Source organism: Oncorhynchus mykiss, unplaced genomic scaffold (assembly GCF_013265735.2).
Source record: "Oncorhynchus mykiss isolate Arlee unplaced genomic scaffold, USDA_OmykA_1.1 un_scaffold_406, whole genome shotgun sequence".
Classification (NCBI taxonomy): domain Eukaryota; kingdom Metazoa; phylum Chordata; class Actinopteri; order Salmoniformes; family Salmonidae; genus Oncorhynchus; species Oncorhynchus mykiss.
In genome coordinates, this window is record NW_023493853.1 from 50,001 (window position 1) to 67,500 (window position 17,500).

At 42.7% G+C, this 17,500-nt stretch overlaps 23 non-coding genes across 23 annotated transcripts; all 23 read right to left on the bottom strand.

Annotated features, from left to right (window-relative positions):
* Nucleotides 1-4,836: 4,836 nt before the first annotated feature.
* Nucleotides 4,837-4,955, bottom strand: LOC118955772. The gene has a single exon (XR_005045562.1). It is a non-coding gene; the product is annotated as a 5S ribosomal RNA (ribosomal RNA).
* Nucleotides 4,956-5,132: 177 nt separating this feature from the next.
* On the bottom strand, nt 5,133-5,251 carry LOC118955748. The gene has a single exon (XR_005045538.1). It is a non-coding gene; the product is annotated as a 5S ribosomal RNA (ribosomal RNA).
* Nucleotides 5,252-5,511: 260 nt separating this feature from the next.
* On the bottom strand, nt 5,512-5,630 carry LOC118955611. Its single transcript, XR_005045402.1, has one exon. It is a non-coding gene; the product is annotated as a 5S ribosomal RNA (ribosomal RNA).
* Nucleotides 5,631-5,807: 177 nt separating this feature from the next.
* LOC118955613 lies at nt 5,808-5,926 on the bottom strand. Its single transcript, XR_005045404.1, has one exon. It is a non-coding gene; the product is annotated as a 5S ribosomal RNA (ribosomal RNA).
* Nucleotides 5,927-6,186: 260 nt separating this feature from the next.
* Nucleotides 6,187-6,305, bottom strand: LOC118955614. Its single transcript, XR_005045405.1, has one exon. It is a non-coding gene; the product is annotated as a 5S ribosomal RNA (ribosomal RNA).
* A 177-nt stretch (nt 6,306-6,482) lies between these two features.
* Nucleotides 6,483-6,601, bottom strand: LOC118955680. Its single transcript, XR_005045471.1, has one exon. It is a non-coding gene; the product is annotated as a 5S ribosomal RNA (ribosomal RNA).
* A 179-nt stretch (nt 6,602-6,780) lies between these two features.
* Nucleotides 6,781-6,899, bottom strand: LOC118955733. Its single transcript, XR_005045523.1, has one exon. It is a non-coding gene; the product is annotated as a 5S ribosomal RNA (ribosomal RNA).
* A 260-nt stretch (nt 6,900-7,159) lies between these two features.
* On the bottom strand, nt 7,160-7,278 carry LOC118955773. The gene has a single exon (XR_005045563.1). It is a non-coding gene; the product is annotated as a 5S ribosomal RNA (ribosomal RNA).
* A 177-nt stretch (nt 7,279-7,455) lies between these two features.
* Nucleotides 7,456-7,574, bottom strand: LOC118955727. The gene has a single exon (XR_005045517.1). It is a non-coding gene; the product is annotated as a 5S ribosomal RNA (ribosomal RNA).
* A 260-nt stretch (nt 7,575-7,834) lies between these two features.
* On the bottom strand, nt 7,835-7,953 carry LOC118955615. The gene has a single exon (XR_005045406.1). It is a non-coding gene; the product is annotated as a 5S ribosomal RNA (ribosomal RNA).
* A 177-nt stretch (nt 7,954-8,130) lies between these two features.
* On the bottom strand, nt 8,131-8,249 carry LOC118955728. Its single transcript, XR_005045518.1, has one exon. It is a non-coding gene; the product is annotated as a 5S ribosomal RNA (ribosomal RNA).
* A 260-nt stretch (nt 8,250-8,509) lies between these two features.
* LOC118955774 lies at nt 8,510-8,628 on the bottom strand. The gene has a single exon (XR_005045564.1). It is a non-coding gene; the product is annotated as a 5S ribosomal RNA (ribosomal RNA).
* Nucleotides 8,629-8,805: 177 nt separating this feature from the next.
* LOC118955729 lies at nt 8,806-8,924 on the bottom strand. The gene has a single exon (XR_005045519.1). It is a non-coding gene; the product is annotated as a 5S ribosomal RNA (ribosomal RNA).
* A 260-nt stretch (nt 8,925-9,184) lies between these two features.
* On the bottom strand, nt 9,185-9,303 carry LOC118955616. The gene has a single exon (XR_005045407.1). It is a non-coding gene; the product is annotated as a 5S ribosomal RNA (ribosomal RNA).
* Nucleotides 9,304-9,480: 177 nt separating this feature from the next.
* Nucleotides 9,481-9,599, bottom strand: LOC118955699. The gene has a single exon (XR_005045490.1). It is a non-coding gene; the product is annotated as a 5S ribosomal RNA (ribosomal RNA).
* Nucleotides 9,600-9,859: 260 nt separating this feature from the next.
* LOC118955685 lies at nt 9,860-9,978 on the bottom strand. The gene has a single exon (XR_005045476.1). It is a non-coding gene; the product is annotated as a 5S ribosomal RNA (ribosomal RNA).
* A 260-nt stretch (nt 9,979-10,238) lies between these two features.
* On the bottom strand, nt 10,239-10,357 carry LOC118955681. Its single transcript, XR_005045472.1, has one exon. It is a non-coding gene; the product is annotated as a 5S ribosomal RNA (ribosomal RNA).
* Nucleotides 10,358-10,534: 177 nt separating this feature from the next.
* Nucleotides 10,535-10,653, bottom strand: LOC118955739. The gene has a single exon (XR_005045529.1). It is a non-coding gene; the product is annotated as a 5S ribosomal RNA (ribosomal RNA).
* Nucleotides 10,654-10,913: 260 nt separating this feature from the next.
* LOC118955682 lies at nt 10,914-11,032 on the bottom strand. The gene has a single exon (XR_005045473.1). It is a non-coding gene; the product is annotated as a 5S ribosomal RNA (ribosomal RNA).
* A 179-nt stretch (nt 11,033-11,211) lies between these two features.
* LOC118955671 lies at nt 11,212-11,330 on the bottom strand. The gene has a single exon (XR_005045462.1). It is a non-coding gene; the product is annotated as a 5S ribosomal RNA (ribosomal RNA).
* Nucleotides 11,331-11,590: 260 nt separating this feature from the next.
* On the bottom strand, nt 11,591-11,709 carry LOC118955775. Its single transcript, XR_005045565.1, has one exon. It is a non-coding gene; the product is annotated as a 5S ribosomal RNA (ribosomal RNA).
* A 177-nt stretch (nt 11,710-11,886) lies between these two features.
* On the bottom strand, nt 11,887-12,005 carry LOC118955730. The gene has a single exon (XR_005045520.1). It is a non-coding gene; the product is annotated as a 5S ribosomal RNA (ribosomal RNA).
* Nucleotides 12,006-12,265: 260 nt separating this feature from the next.
* LOC118955702 lies at nt 12,266-12,384 on the bottom strand. Its single transcript, XR_005045492.1, has one exon. It is a non-coding gene; the product is annotated as a 5S ribosomal RNA (ribosomal RNA).
* Between the last annotated feature and the right edge of the window lie 5,116 nt (nt 12,385-17,500).

The window sequence follows — 17,500 nt, forward strand, 5'->3', positions numbered from 1 at the left end:
GTCACACTCATAACTTACTTGCGGTAAGAACTCCGCCCAGGCCCTGAACACCTCCTGATAAAACTCAGGCACCTCTGCATACATGCTGGGCTTGAAACACATTAACAACCCATAATCTCCACAACCTCCACTCCTATGCAACCAATGCCTGAAAAACTCCTTCCACCCCTGACCCTCCTCCCCATACAAAAACCGTTGTACTCTCTTCACCCTCATGGCTTTTAACTTCACCTCCAGATCTATTAATCTCAAACCACCCCTATCATAATCTGCTATCATTACATCATGAGCAATCTTCACCCCCTTCCCACCCCACAGGAAATCAGACATTAAATTATTAATTCCCTTCAGAGCCCATACAGGCATGTCCATAACCCCTAAGGTATACACACATTTTGACATTAACAATGCATTCACCACAACCACTTTCCCCCTCAATTTTAATTTCCTTTGTTTCCAGTAATTCAGAGTCGTCTTTATTTTATTAATCACCCCTGTCCAAGTTAAGTCCCTCGCCTCCCGCTCATCTACCCCAATATTCACACCCAAAATTCTCACATGCCCCTTAACAGTCTTAAAAGGAATGTTACATGTAGACATAACAGTATCATCAGCACATAACATTTGAGACTTTTCTACATTCACCTTAGCCCCAGAAGCTCTCCCATATACATCAAAACACTTCATCAGACAATTCACACTCTCTCCATCCCGCAAAGTACAGGTGGTGTCATCAGCATAATGATGCAGTACACTGACGCCTCCCCCCGGGAGGTCCACTCCATGCACTCCTCCATTCCGCTTTACAAACGCCGCTAAAGGCTCTACTGAGACGCTGTATAGTAGTGCAGACAATGGACAACCCTGCCTAACAGACCTGCCCAGGGGAAAAGGATCAGTCAGCACACCATTACATTTCACGACACTGCACGCTGACCCATACAAAAGCTTCACCCATCCTTTAAGACGAGGCCCGAACCCAAATCTTTCCAAGGCCTCTAACAGGAACCGATGCTCCACCCGATCAAAGGCTTTATTCAGATCTAGACAGAGCACCGCCCCACCCACCTCCCCCATCTGCTTCACCACATCCCGGATAGTGCAGAGGGTGTCCACTACATCCCGCCCCGGAACTCCATAGGCCTGAGTAGGTGCTATGATGCTTCCCATCACCTTATTCAACCTATTAGCCATTATCTTCGCAAGCACCTTATTGTCGGAGTTCAAAAGGGTTATTGGTCTGTAGTTCTCTAATTTCAGTCTGCTCCCCTTCCCTTTGTACAACACAGTCAACACACCCATAGCTAAAGATTCAGGGACTACCCTCTTCTCCTCCATACACACATACACACGCAGCATTAGTGGGGCCAGTATGTCACTAAACTCACGGTAAAACTCTGCAGTAAGACCATCTGAACCCGGGCTCTTATTCAAGTTCAGGCCCAATATGGCAGCTTTAACCTCTGCCAATGTAAAATCAGCATCACACATCTCTACATCCTCAGTCGACACCCTAGCCTCTACTGCGTCTAGCACTCTTCTCATACACACTTCATCTACCCCACCCGACGTAAATAAGCCCTTATAAAAAGAATGCACTGTATTCAAAATTCCTTCCAGATCTGTCACCCTCTCCCCCCTCTCATTTATCAGCTCAGTTAGAAAACTCCTTTCCTGCTTCCTCCTTTCTAACCCCAGGAAAAAAGCAGTATTTCTCTCCCCCTCCACCACATACTGTGCTCTACTCCTCACCACTGCCCCCATGCACCTGTGCCTCTCTACGACCCTCAACTCCTCCCTCACCCTCAGGTACTCTGTCACATCATAGCCTGGGCAGTTTTCTACCTTTTCTAACTCCAATAACAGGCGAGATTTAAGAATCCCCTCCTCCCTCCTCCTTGTCACATTTGCCCGTCTTGCACTAGATATTGCCAGCCGCTTGAACTCCCCTTTTAATCCTTCCCACCACACACTCACATCCGACTCAAATAAAGGATCTGACACGGCGTCATTCACACACTCTTTCACTGCTGCCCTAAACACCTCATCCTTCAGCATACTGGCATTAAGACACCACAAACCACCCCCCCTCCCCTCCCCTGATGCACCCAGCCTGAAAAGCAGAGCATCATGGTCACTAAAAAATGTGTGTGAATACTTTACCCCCACAACCAAGTGCGCAACCTCTCTATGAGTGAGACACAAATCTATACGTGACTGCTTGAGCTCACCCCTCACCACTTGTCTTCGAGAGAACACCCGCTTATCTGGATTCCTCTCCCTCCATATATCCACCCAATCCTCATCCCTCATTAGCCTTAATAGCGCTCCCCGAGATGAGTCAGAGCTAAAATGTGCGCTACTTGAGGCATCTAGCCTATCCATCCATACATTAAAATCCCCAACAAGCAAACAGTTTTTCCCACATAATCCTCCCATAGACATAAACATAACCCTCCTCTCAATTTCATTATTAGGAGCATAGACATTGTACAACGAGTACTCCATATCTTGATAAGTGAAACCCACTCCCACCATTCGACCCACAGTGTCAGCACATAACAAATTTAAGTTAGACACAACGTCATGTTTTACCAAAATAGCTACCCCACATGCCCGCACAGTACCATTACTCACGTACATTAGTCCATTCCATCTCTGCCTTACATTATCCATATACGGCTCAGTCCAATGGGTCTCCTGAAGACATAATATATCCGCAGAGAAGGCTTCCAACACCAGCTCTAGCTTTTCTTTGCTACGAAGTCCATTGGTGTTAATAGATACTAATTAATAGACACCATTATGACTATAAAGAGGGGATGAATCCAGTCCATCATGATTGATCTTTTTTCTTCTTTTTCTTCTTGGTTATCCTGTTCCTTTTACTATCCCAACGCATTGATTGTATGTACTCCAACTCTTCCTCCGACAGCTCTTCTTCAGACTCTTTACGTTTGCGAGAGTCATCCCTTGCATTATCCACCTCCCTAGAGGAGCCCCCCTCTCCACGAGGATCGCCCTCCAACTCTACATCGTCTAGGCTTGAGCTTATCCCTCCATCTTTGGGTGCCTCCCTTCCTTCAATACAAGGCTCCGTCTCCACTTCCTCCTCTGGCTGCCTCTGTTCTTCGTCCTCCTTCTCTCCCTGGGGTTGCTCACTCATGCCAATTTCCTCCCCAGCTTCCTCCACCTCGTTCTCCTCCACGACACTATTTGCGCTGAAATCCTGTGATGCCCAGTCCTGAGCACCTTCCCCATGGGGACAGGAGCACTGCGCTACACCCCTCCCGCATCCAACACAACCTCGCTCTCTCCTCCCATTGCACTCTCGTGCGTAATGCCCCTGCTCACCACACTTATGACATGCGAAATCAGGGCACTCTCGTAGCACGTGCCCTGGCTGGATACACAGCCTACAGACCTTGACCTGCCGATCGTGTATTACTCTGAAGTACTCAGCCCCTTCCAACGTTTCAAATTTGGCAGAATATGGCAACGAGCGCACAGTGTCTGTGAACCTAACTTTACAGAAGCGCGTCCCATCAGCAATGTCCGTCCCCGGCCAGTAGCGCCTTTTCACCGGCGATATAGCAGACACACCCCATGCTCTTAGCCGCTCTGTGATGTCCTCGTCTGTAATATATACTGGGAGGTTTAAGAAGGATACAACCATCTCATCCAACGATAGATCCTTTGCCATGATTCGACAGCTCCGGATTTTAAATCCATCCATCAGTTTTTCTTTCCCTCTCGCACTTGACAGCGTCACTTCAAATCGCTTTTCATCTTTGACCCGACAGCCGCAGACCAGTCCACAAACTTCTTTAATCCCTCTCAATACCTCCATCATTGTAATCTTCTCTTCTCCCATAATTTCAACAGCCACTGTTAAATTCTTTTCATATTTTTGCGCCTGTCTTGCTGCAGCGCCATTATCCATGTTTCCTTTGTTCGTAGTCTTTTTTCCAGCGTTGGTCAAAGCCATTGTATCCATCCGAATAACGACAGGAGGAAAGTCCCCCAAACAGCAATATGCTGCCGGGGAACAACCCCAAACTATAAATCTAACTTAATCAATTTACAAAAAGAAATTGTACTTCAAAAAGCTCAAAACTCCAACACAAACTCTCTAGAGCAAACACTCAGTCTCAGCGCAATCACTCACACGTGCGTCAATTACCCATCAACAGGTGCGTACTCAGGCCGGTGTGGCCGTAAGCGAGAAACTATCTCTTGGTGCACTATGTAAAGTCAAAGTGAGCCTGATTAACAGCTGTTGCATTTCCACCATTTAGATAAGCATCTTTGTGTCACTCAAAAAGTGGATGAAATTGCATATACTGTAGCCATAATTTGTAGCACAGATTGTTGGATGAAATACAAACTAACCTTGCTTACTTATTTCAAAGCGAGGGCACATATTTCAGCCTTGTGGGAAAAAACGGACAAAGAGTTGAAATTCCACAAGGCAGTGACAAAAAGCTTACAGCACCTGGTATTCCCAGGCGGTGACCCTGCTTAGCTTCCGAGATCGGACGAGATCAGGCGTACTCAGGCCGGTGTGGCCGTAAACGAGAAACTATCTCTTGGTGCACTATGTAAAGTCAAAGTGAGCCTGATTAACAGCTGTTGCATTTCCACCATTTAGATAAGCATCTTTGTGTCACTCAAAAAGTGGAAGAAATTGCATATACTGTAGCCATAATTTGTAGCACAGATTGTTGGATGAAATACAAACTAACCTTGCTTACTTATTTCAAAGCGAGGGCACATATTTCAGCCTTGTGGGAAAAAACGGACAAAGAGTTGAAATTCCACAAGGCAGTGACAAAAAGCTTACAGCACCTGGTATTCCCAGGCGGTCTCCCATCCAAGTACTAACCAGGCCCGACCCTGCTTAGCTTCCAAGATCGGACGAGATCAGGCGTACTCAGGCCGGTGTGGCCGCAAGCGAAAGGCAATCTCAAAAAGTGGATGAAATTGCATATACTGTAGCCATAATTTGTAGCACAGATTGTTGGATGAAATACAAACTAACCTTGCTTACTTATTTCAAAGCGAGGGCACATATTTCAGCCTTGTGGGAAAAAACGGACAAAGAGTTGAAATTCCACAAGGCAGTGACAAAACGCTTACAGCACCTGGTATTCCCAGGCGGTCTCCCATTCAAGTACTAACCAGGCCCGACCCTGCTTAGCTTCCGAGATCGGACGAGATCAGGCGTACTCAGGCCGGTGTGGCCGTAAACGAGAAACTATCTCTTGGTGCACTATGTAAAGTCAAAGTGAGCCTGATTAACAGCTGTTGCATTTCCACCATTTAGATAAGCATCTTTGTGTCACTCAAAAAGTGGAAGAAATTGCATATACTGTAGCCATAATTTGTAGCACAGATTGTTGGATGAAATACAAACTAACCTTGCTTACTTATTTCAAAGCGAGGGCACATATTTAAGCCTTGTGGGAAAAAACGGACAAAGAGTTGAAATTCCACTGGGCAGTGACAAAAAGCTTACAGCACCTGGTATTCCCAGGCGGTCTCCCATCCAAGTACTAACCAGGCCCGACCCTGCTTAGCTTCCGAGATCGGACGAGATCAGGCGTACTCAGGCCGGTGTGGCCGTAAGCGAAAGGCAATCTCAAAAAATGGATGAAATTGCATATACTGTAGCCATAATTTGTAGCACAGATTGTTGGATGAAATACAAACTAACCTTGCTTACTTATTTCAAAGCGAGGGCACATATTTCAGCCTTGTGGGAAAAAACGGACAAAGAGTTGAAATTCCACAAGGCAGTGACAAAAAGCTTACAGCACCTGGTATTCCCAGGCGGTCTCCCATCCAAGTACTAACCAGGCCCGACCCTGCTTAGCTTCCGAGATCGGACGAGATCAGGCGTACTCAGGCCGGTGTGGCCGTAAGCGAGAAACTATCTCTTGGTGCACTATGTAAAGTCAAAGTGAGCCTGATTAACAGCTGTTGCATTTCCACCATTTAGATAAGCATCTTTGTGTCACTCAAAAAGTGGAAGAAATTGCATATACTGTAGCCATAATTTGTAGCACAGATTGTTGGATGAAATACAAACTAACCTTGCTTACTTATTTCAAAGCGAGGGCACATATTTCAGCCTTGTGGGAAAAAACGGACAAAGAGTTGAAATTCCACAAGGCAGTGACAAAAAGCTTACAGCACCTGGTATTCCCAGGCGGTCTCCCATCCAAGTACTAACCAGGCCCGACCCTGCTTAGCTTCCGAGATCGGACGAGATCAGGCGTACTCAGGCCGGTGTGGCCGTAAGCGAAAGGCAATCTCAAAAAGTGGATGAAATTGCATATACTGTAGCCATAATTTGTAGCACAGATTGTTGGATGAAATACAAACTAACCTTGCTTACTTATTTCAAAGCGAGGGCACATATTTCAGCCTTGTGGGAAAAAACGGACAAAGAGTTGAAATTCCACAAGGCAGTGACAAAAAGCTTACAGCACCTGGTATTCCCAGGCGGTCTCCCATCCAAGTACTAACCAGGCCCGACCCTGCTTAGCTTCCGAGATCGGACGAGATCAGGCGTACTCAGGCCGGTGTGGCCGCAAGCGAAAAGCAAAATCTCAAAAAGTGGATGAAATTGCATATACTGTAGCCATAATTTGTAGCACAGATTGTTGGATGAAATACAAACTAACCTTGCTTACTTATTTCAAAGCGAGGGCACATATTTCAGCCTTGTGGGAAAAAACGGACAAAGAGTTGAAATTCCACAAGGCAGTGACAAAAAGCTTACAGCACCTGGTATTCCCAGGCGGTCTCCCATTCAAGTACTAACCAGGCCCGACCCTGCTTAGCTTCCGAGATCGGACGAGATCAGGCGTACTCAGGCCGGTGTGGCCGCAAGCGAGAAACTATCTCTTGGTGCACTATGTAAAGTCAAAGTGAGCCTGATTAACAGCTGTTGCATTTCCACCATTTAGATAAGCATCTTTGTGTCACTCAAAAAGTGGAAGAAATTGCATATACTGTAGCCATAATTTGTAGCACAGATTGTTGGATGAAATACAAACTAACCTTGCTTACTTATTTCAAAGCGAGGGCACATATTTCAGCCTTGTGGGAAAAAACGGACAAAGAGTTGAAATTCCACAAGGCAGTGACAAAAAGCTTACAGCACCTGGTATTCCCAGGCGGTCTCCCATCCAAGTACTAACCAGGCCCGACCCTGCTTAGCTTCCAAGATCGGACGAGATCAGGCGTACTCAGGCCGGTGTGGCCGCAAGCGAAAGGCAATCTCAAAAAGTGGATGAAATTGCATATACTGTAGCCATAATTTGTAGCACAGATTGTTGGATGAAATACAAACTAACCTTGCTTACTTATTTCAAAGCGAGGGCACATATTTCAGCCTTGTGGGAAAAAACGGACAAAGAGTTGAAATTCCACAAGGCAGTGACAAAAAGCTTACAGCACCTGGTATTCCCAGGCGGTCTCCCATTCAAGTACTAACCAGGCCCGACCCTGCTTAGCTTCCGAGATCGGACGAGATCAGGCGTACTCAGGCCGGTGTGGCCGTAAACGAGAAACTATCTCTTGGTGCACTATGTAAAGTCAAAGTGAGCCTGATTAACAGCTGTTGCATTTCCACCATTTAGATAAGCATCTTTGTGTCACTCAAAAAGTGGAAGAAATTGCATATACTGTAGCCATAATTTGTAGCACAGATTGTTGGATGAAATACAAACTAACCTTGCTTACTTATTTCAAAGCGAGGGCACATATTTAAGCCTTGTGGGAAAAAACGGACAAAGAGTTGAAATTCCACTGGGCAGTGACAAAAAGCTTACAGCACCTGGTATTCCCAGGCGGTCTCCCATCCAAGTACTAACCAGGCCCGACCCTGCTTAGCTTCCGAGATCGGACGAGATCAGGCGTACTCAGGCCGGTGTGGCCGTAAGCGAAAGGCAATCTCAAAAAATGGATGAAATTGCATATACTGTAGCCATAATTTGTAGCACAGATTGTTGGATGAAATACAAACTAACCTTGCTTACTTATTTCAAAGCGAGGGCACATATTTCAGCCTTGTGGGAAAAAACGGACAAAGAGTTGAAATTCCACAAGGCAGTGACAAAAAGCTTACAGCACCTGGTATTCCCAGGCGGTCTCCCATTCAAGTACTAACCAGGCCCGACCCTGCTTAGCTTCCGAGATCGGACGAGATCAGGCGTACTCAGGCCGGTGTGGCCGTAAACGAGAAACTATCTCTTGGTGCACTATGTAAAGTCAAAGTGAGCCTGATTAACAGCTGTTGCATTTCCACCATTTAGATAAGCATCTTTGTGTCACTCAAAAAGTGGAAGAAATTGCATATACTGTAGCCATAATTTGTAGCACAGATTGTTGGATGAAATACAAACTAACCTTGCTTACTTATTTCAAAGCGAGGGCACATATTTCAGCCTTGTGGGAAAAAACGGACAAAGAGTTGAAATTCCACAAGGCAGTGACAAAAAGCTTACAGCACCTGGTATTCCCAGGCGGTCTCCCATCCAAGTACTAACCAGGCCCGACCCTGCTTAGCTTCCAAGATCGGACGAGATCAGGCGTACTCAGGCCGGTGTGGCCGCAAGCGAAAGGCAATCTCAAAAAGTGGATGAAATTGCATATACTGTAGCCATAATTTGTAGCACAGATTGTTGGATGAAATACAAACTAACCTTGCTTACTTATTTCAAAGCGAGGGCACATATTTCAGCCTTGTGGGAAAAAACGGACAAAGAGTTGAAATTCCACAAGGCAGTGACAAAAAGCTTACAGCACCTGGTATTCCCAGGCGGTCTCCCATTCAAGTACTAACCAGGCCCGACCCTGCTTAGCTTCCGAGATCGGACGAGATCAGGCGTACTCAGGCCGGTGTGGCCGTAAACGAGAAACTATCTCTTGGTGCACTATGTAAAGTCAAAGTGAGCCTGATTAACAGCTGTTGCATTTCCACCATTTAGATAAGCATCTTTGTGTCACTCAAAAAGTGGAAGAAATTGCATATACTGAAGCCATAATTTGTAGCACAGATTGTTGGATGAAATACAAACTAACCTTGCTTACTTATTTCAAAGCGAGGGCACATATTTAAGCCTTGTGGGAAAAAACGGACAAAGAGTTGAAATTCCACTGGGCAGTGACAAAAAGCTTACAGCACCTGGTATTCCCAGGCGGTCTCCCATCCAAGTACTAACCAGGCCCGACCCTGCTTAGCTTCCGAGATCGGACGAGATCAGGCGTACTCAGGCCGGTGTGGCCGTAAGCGAAAGGCAATCTCAAAAAATGGATGAAATTGCATATACTGTAGCCATAATTTGTAGCACAGATTGTTGGATGAAATACAAACTAACCTTGCTTACTTATTTCAAAGCGAGGGCACATATTTCAGCCTTGTGGGAAAAAACGGACAAAGAGTTGAAATTCCACAAGGCAGTGACAAAAAGCTTACAGCACCTGGTATTCCCAGGCGGTCTCCCATCCAAGTACTAACCAGGCCCGACCCTGCTTAGCTTCCGAGATCGGACGAGATCAGGCGTACTCAGGCCGGTGTGGCCGTAAGTGAGAAACTATCTCTTGGTGCACTATGTAAAGTCAAAGTGAGCCTGATTAACAGCTGTTGCATTTCCACCATTTAGATAAGCATCTTTGTGTCACTCAAAAAGTGGAAGAAATTGCATATACTGTAGCCATAATTTGTAGCACAGATTGTTGGATGAAATACAAACTAACCTTGCTTACTTATTTCAAAGCGAGGGCACATATTTCAGCCTTGTGGGAAAAAACGGACAAAGAGTTGAAATTCCACAAGGCAGTGACAAAAAGCTTACAGCACCTGGTATTCCCAGACGGTCTCCCATCCAAGTACTAACCAGGCCCGACCCTGCTTAGCTTCCGAGATCAGACGAGATCAGGCGTACTCAGGCCGGTGTGGCCGTAAGCGAGAAACTATCTCTTGGTGCACTATGTAAAGTCAAAGTGAGCCTGATTAACAGCTGTTGCATTTCCACCATTTAGATAAGCATCTTTGTGTCACTCAAAAAGTGGAAGAAATTGCATATACTGTAGCCATAATTTGTAGCACAGATTGTTGGATGAAATACAAACTAACCTTGCTTACTTATTTCAAAGCGAGGGCACATATTTCAGCCTTGTGGGAAAAAACGGACAAAGAGTTGAAATTCCACAAGGCAGTGACAAAAAGCTTACAGCACCTGGTATTCCCAGGCGGTCTCCCATCCAAGTACTAACCAGGCCCGACCCTGCTTAGCTTCCGAGATCGGACGAGATCAGGCGTACTCAGGCCGGTGTGGCCGCAAGCGAAAGGCAATCTCAAAAAGTGGATGAAATTGCATATACTGTAGCCATAATTTGTAGCACAGATTGTTGGATGAAATACAAACTAACCTTGCTTACTTATTTCAAAGCGAGGGCACATATTTCAGCCTTGTGGGAAAAAACGGACAAAGAGTTGAAATTCCACAAGGCAGTGACAAAAAGCTTACAGTACCTGGTATTCCCAGGCGGTCTCCCATCCAAGTACTAACCAGGCCCGACCCTGCTTAGCTTCCGAGATCGGACGAGATCAGGCGTACTCAGGCCGGTGTGGCCGTAAACGAGAAACTATCTCTTGGTGCACTATGTAAAGTCAAAGTGAGCCTGATTAACAGCTGTTGCATTTCCACCATTTAGATAAGCATCTTTGTGTCACTCAAAAAGTGGAAGAAATTGCATATACTGTAGCCATAATTTGTAGCACAGATTGTTGGATGAAATACAAACTAACCTTGCTTACTTATTTCAAAGCGAGGGCACATATTTCAGCCTTGTGGGAAAAAACGGACAAAGAGTTGAAATTCCACAAGGCAGTGACAAAAAGCTTACAGCACCTGGTATTCCCAGGCGGTCTCCCATCCAAGTACTAACCAGGCCCGACCCTGCTTAGCTTCCGAGATCGGACGAGATCAGGCGTACTCAGGCCGGTGTGGCCGCAAGCGAAAAGCAAAATCTCAAAAAGTGGATGAAATTGCATATACTGTAGCCATAATTTGTAGCACAGATTGTTGGATGAAATACAAACTAACCTTGCTTACTTATTTCAAAGCGAGGGCACATATTTCAGCCTTGTGGGAAAAAACGGACAAAGAGTTGAAATTCCACAAGGCAGTGACAAAAAGCTTACAGCACCTGGTATTCCCAGGCGGTCTCCCATTCAAGTACTAACCAGGCCCGACCCTGCTTAGCTTCCGAGATCGGACGAGATCAGGCGTACTCAGGCCGGTGTGGCCGTAAGCGAGAAACTATCTCTTGGTGCACTATGTAAAGTCAAAGTGAGCCTGATTAACAGCTGTTGCATTTCCACCATTTAGATAAGCATCTTTGTGTCACTCAAAAAGTGGAAGAAATTGCATATACTGTAGCCATAATTTGTAGCACAGATTGTTGGATGAAATACAAACTAACCTTGCTTACTTATTTCAAAGCGAGGGCACATATTTCAGCCTTGTGGGAAAAAACGGACAAAGAGTTGAAATTCCACAAGGCAGTGACAAAAAGCTTACAGCACCTGGTATTCCCAGGCGGTCTCCCATCCAAGTACTAACCAGGCCCGACCCTGCTTAGCTTCCAAGATCGGACGAGATCAGGCGTACTCAGGCCGGTGTGGCCGCAAGCGAAAGGCAATCTCAAAAAGTGGATGAAATTGCATATACTGTAGCCATAATTTGTAGCACAGATTGTTGGATGAAATACAAACTAACCTTGCTTACTTATTTCAAAGCGAGGGCACATATTTCAGCCTTGTGGGAAAAAACGGACAAAGAGTTGAAATTCCACAAGGCAGTGACAAAAAGCTTACAGCACCTGGTATTCCCAGGCGGTCTCCCATTCAAGTACTAACCAGGCCCGACCCTGCTTAGCTTCCGAGATCGGACGAGATCAGGCGTACTCAGGCCGGTGTGGCCGTAAACGAGAAACTATCTCTTGGTGCACTATGTAAAGTCAAAGTGAGCCTGATTAACAGCTGTTGCATTTCCACCATTTAGATAAGCATCTTTGTGTCACTCAAAAAGTGGAAGAAATTGCATATACTGTAGCCATAATTTGTAGCACAGATTGTTGGATGAAATACAAACTAACCTTGCTTACTTATTTCAAAGCGAGGGCACATATTTAAGCCTTGTGGGAAAAAACGGACAAAGAGTTGAAATTCCACTGGGCAGTGACAAAAAGCTTACAGCACCTGGTATTCCCAGGCGGTCTCCCATCCAAGTACTAACCAGGCCCGACCCTGCTTAGCTTCCGAGATCGGACGAGATCAGGCGTACTCAGGCCGGTGTGGCCGTAAGTGAGAAACTATCTCTTGGTGCACTATGTAAAGTCAAAGTGAGCCTGATTAACAGCTGTTGCATTTCCACCATTTAGATAAGCATCTTTGTGTCACTCAAAAAGTGGAAGAAATTGCATATACTGTAGCCATAATTTGTAGCACAGATTGTTGGATGAAATACAAACTAACCTTGCTTACTTATTTCAAAGCGAGGGCACATATTTCAGCCTTGTGGGAAAAAACGGACAAAGAGTTGAAATTCCACAAGGCAGTGACAAAAAGCTTACAGCACCTGGTATTCCCAGGCGGTCTCCCATCAAAGTACTAACCAGGCCCGACCCTGCTTAGCTTCCGAGATCAGACGAGATCAGGCGTACTTTTTTTTTTTTTTTTTTTTTTTTTTTTTTTTCTTTTTTTTTAAAGAGTTGAAATTCCACAAGGCAGTGACAAAAAGCTTACAGCACCTGGTATTCCCAGGCGGTCTCCCATCCAAGTACTAACCAGGCCCGACCCTGCTTAGCTTCCGAGATCGGACGAGATCAGGCGTACTTTTTTTTTTTTTTTTTTTTTAATAAATAAAATACAACAAAAACTTATAAAAACATAACATTCAATTCTAATCACACAAAACAGGCATGTTGAAATCAACTCACCGAACAACTATACAAACCAAAAGGAAATTAACATACCAATATATTTCAAAAATGATAAGCAATTCTTCCACCATCCACCCTTGAAATCAACCCACTCCCCTCCACAAAAGCTTCATCAAAACATTCCCTTCCATAACAATGAAACATATCTATATGCTTCTTAAACAATACTACAAAAATATCCCACACCCTTACCCTCTTCCCCTCAAAAAAAGCAAAATTCCTCCTACAAAAAATAGCATACCTCACAAAACTCAAAACAACATTTAACAAAACAACATTAACACCCTCACATTTACCATCCATGCCAAATAACACCAATTCATTCCACACATATTTTTTCAAAATATCACCCTTCCAGTTTCTATGTATCATTCCCTTTACCTTACAAAATAAATATTTTAACTCCTCACATTCCACAAACAAATGTATTAAATTTTCTGGTAACTCACCACATAGATCACATTCTCTTTTTATTTCCCTATTGATTTGATGTAACACCACCTTTGTATATATACGATTATGCCTTATTTTAAAATCGTTACTTTCACATTCCATACTATTATATTTTACATTTAAAGTTTTCCATATCTTTTTTACGTCCAAAGTTGGAAAAATTCCTTTCCAAACTTTCTCCGCAGCTGGCCTTTTCACATTTTTCTCTACCATTATTTTATAGAATTTTTTCACCGGGATACTAGATAACTGAGCCTTCTCCTTACTGTTACCAATAAATAAATTAGGAAAGACAAATAAACCTTCTCTAACAACTTCACTATTTATTAAATCCACCCATGTGCTTGGTATACTTTCTTTTATCTTCTCGTACATATTCTTCACTGTTCCCCTACCCACCTCTACATCCCATTCATGGATAGTGTCAAAAATAGCTTCTTCAGGAAAAAAACCTGGAATTACCTCATATGTGTAGTCTTTTATCTGTCTAAGACCTGCACTCATGAATACTTCACTATATAACACCTTTTCTTTGTACTTAATTTTCTCATTCAGAAAAACAGGGTGATTCATAATTAGGTCAATATGCCCACACTCATAATACACATTAGGCAACAACTCTGCCCATGCATTTAGCACTTCTTTATAAAAATCTGGTACCTTTTCACACATTTTCCTTTTAAGATCCATCAACAAACCATTATCTTCACATCCACCACTCTCATCTAAATAGACTTTGAAAAAATGTTTCCAGCCATAATCTAAACTGTCATATAAATATTTCTTTACTGTTTTTATCCTAATAGCTTTTCTTTTAATGTCAAAATCTACAAGTTTTAAACCTCCATCATCATAGTCCGCTATCAATGTTTTCTGCGCAATTCTAACACCTTTACCATCCCATATAAAGTTAGACACCACATTATTCAATTCATTTATAACCCACTCTGGCATGTCTAGAACTCCCAAAATATACACAAGTTTAGATGATACCAAAGCATTTACTACAATTACTTTACCTTTTAACTTTAATTTTCTATTTTTCCAGAAATTCAAAGTTTGCTTGATTTTATTGAGAATCCCCGTCCAAGTTATATCCCTTGCCTCTTTCTCCTTTACACCAATATTTACTCCCAGCACCTTCATAAAATCCTTAGCTACCTTAAATGGAATCTCACACTTATTTGCATCAATATCCCCAAAAAACATAATTTCTGTCTTCTCTATATTAACTTCAGCCCCTGATGCCTTACAGTAGATATCTATGATTTTCATAATGCTTTCAATGCTACCTACATCCTTCACAGTAAAAGTAGTGTCATCAGCGTACTGATGTATAACACTGACACCACCACCTGGGATTCCAACACCCCTCACCTCTTTGTCTCCAAGTATCAAAACAGCTAAAGGTTCCGTAGAAACACTGTACAATAGAGCTGACAAAGGACAACCCTGCCTTACTGACCTCTCTATAGGGAATGTATCTGTTAACACTCCGTTACATTTAACACAACTTTTTGCTCCACTATACAACAATTTAATCCAAGATACAAATTTTGGCCCAAAACCAAACCTCTCCAAAGTCTGTAGCAGAAAACTATGTTCCACTTTATCAAAAGCTTTCTTAAAATCTAAACTTAAAACTATACCACCTTCATTTTTCATATGATTAACAACATCTCTAATTGTACAAATTATATCTGCAACATCTCTTCCAGGTATTCCGTAGGCTTGTGTTGATGTAATAATACTCCCAATCACCTTTTTCATCCTATTAGCTAAAACTTTAGTCAGTATTTTATAATCTGAATTTAGAAGACTAATAGGCCTATAATTTTCTAACTTTAACCTACTGCCTCTATTTTTAAATAAGATGGTTAACATACCAATTGACATAGACTCAGGGATTTCCTTATTCTCTTCCATATACTGAAAAACCTTCAATAAAATGGGTGCCAAAATATCCACAAAAACTTTATAGAATTCATTTGTTAAACCATCCAAACCTGGACTTTTATTTCCTTGAGTGTTCTCAATTGCTTCCTTGATTTCTATAATTGAAATATTTTCATCACACATCCTTCTATCTGTCTGAGATACTTTGGCACTGATTTTCTCCAACACTTTTTCAACACACACTTTATCTACATCATTCTTTTTATAAAGATTTCTGTAAAAGGATTCAACTGAATCTACGATGTCCACAAAATCATTTACCTTTACACCTTTTTCATTTTCCAATTCCACAATATAACTCTTAAATTGCTTTCGTTTTTCAAGCCCCAGAAAAAAGGAAGTACATTTCTCTCCCTCCAAGGCGTACTGTGCCTTACTCCTAACAATAGCACCTAAACATTTCTTTTTTTCATAAAACCCTAGCTCTGCATGGATTTTCAAATAGTTCACTACATCATAGTCTGGATCAGCATCAGCCTTTTCAAGTTCCTGCAACATCCTATTTCTAAGCATTTTTTCTTTCAACTTATCGACACGGTTACGATTTTTGGAGTACCTAATACTCCTGTTTTTTACTTTAACTTTCACTTCTTCCCACCATAAACACACATTCTCTTTTAACAGTACATTAGACATTTCACCTTCGATACATTCAACAATTTCCTTTATATAACTTTCCTCCTTTAACAGACTGGCATTTAAACACCAGACACCTCCCCCTCTCATCTCCACAGCAAAACCTATCTGAAATGACATTACTGCATGATCACTGTATGCTGTAAAGTTATATGACATCTTCTGAACCTGCTGTATCATATCTTCTTTTACTAAACATAAATCAATTCTGCTTTGTTTTAGTTCATTTAACACCACCTGCCTTCTCGAAAACACTCTTCTATTTAAATTTTCAGCCCTCCATATATCTACAAGATTTTCATTTTTCATTAATTCCCATAAAGCATTTCTAGACGAATCATGTCTGTAGCTATCACATCTCGAGACATCTATTCTAGTGCACTTCACGTTAAAATCTCCTACCAGTATACAATTTTCTGAACACAGTGATCTTAGGTTATTAAACATATCTCTCCTTTCCGATTCAATATTCGAAGCATAAACATTAATTAGACGGAAAATGACATTTTGCACTTCAAACTCAATAACAATAAGTCTGCCCCGATTATCTGCATTTACCTGCTTGACATTTTGAACCACATCATTTTTTACCAGAATAGCAACTCCACATGTTTTTTCACTTCCGTGACTACAAAATATTAGCTCAGACCATTTGCTCTTAATCTCTAACATTTTGGAGTCTGTCCAATTAGTCTCTTGAAAACACCACATGTCAGCTTTTACAGACACCAAAACCTGCTCCAATTTGTTCATATTTCTCAGACTGTTCCCATTTAGTGATGCAACTTTAACCATTGTTAATGTATGCAGAAATATAGTCAAAGAAAAACACGTCATTTCAAAATAGACTTTTTCTTTTTACCAGATCCCATCACCTCCCTAGCTTTCGTCAATGATCTCTTATTTCTAGCAAACAACTGAAAATCCTCACTATCTATTTCTTCTTCCGACTCATGACTTGGATTTATGAGAGGAGCAACATTCAAACCTTTTGTAAAATGCTCTTTAACCGTGCCATCAACTCCAGTGGACCCAGCCCTCTCCTTGGTGTTATTTTCACACAGGCTTAAAGCAGGTTCAGGCACCTGAGAAGCACCTTGCACCATCTCTACCTGTGTATCTAATTCACCAATCCTGTGCTGCTGCTCCACCGTGTCAGCAGCAGAGACCAAGACTGCATCTCGAGTACTGCCAGAAGGAATTACATACTCTCCAAGCACATCTATAGCTGTCTCTGCAATCACCTGCGACACACTTTCCATATCACTCTCTTCCCCTCTCTCCATAGCCACACTCTCTTCATCTTCTTCAGTAATGAGGTCCATTGTTTGCAGAAATAAGACATCATCCACCTTCTTACATTTACATCTGTCCTTAGGTCTGTCACACCTGCTACACATATCACCAATGTTCGAACATTCCCTGGCATAATGCC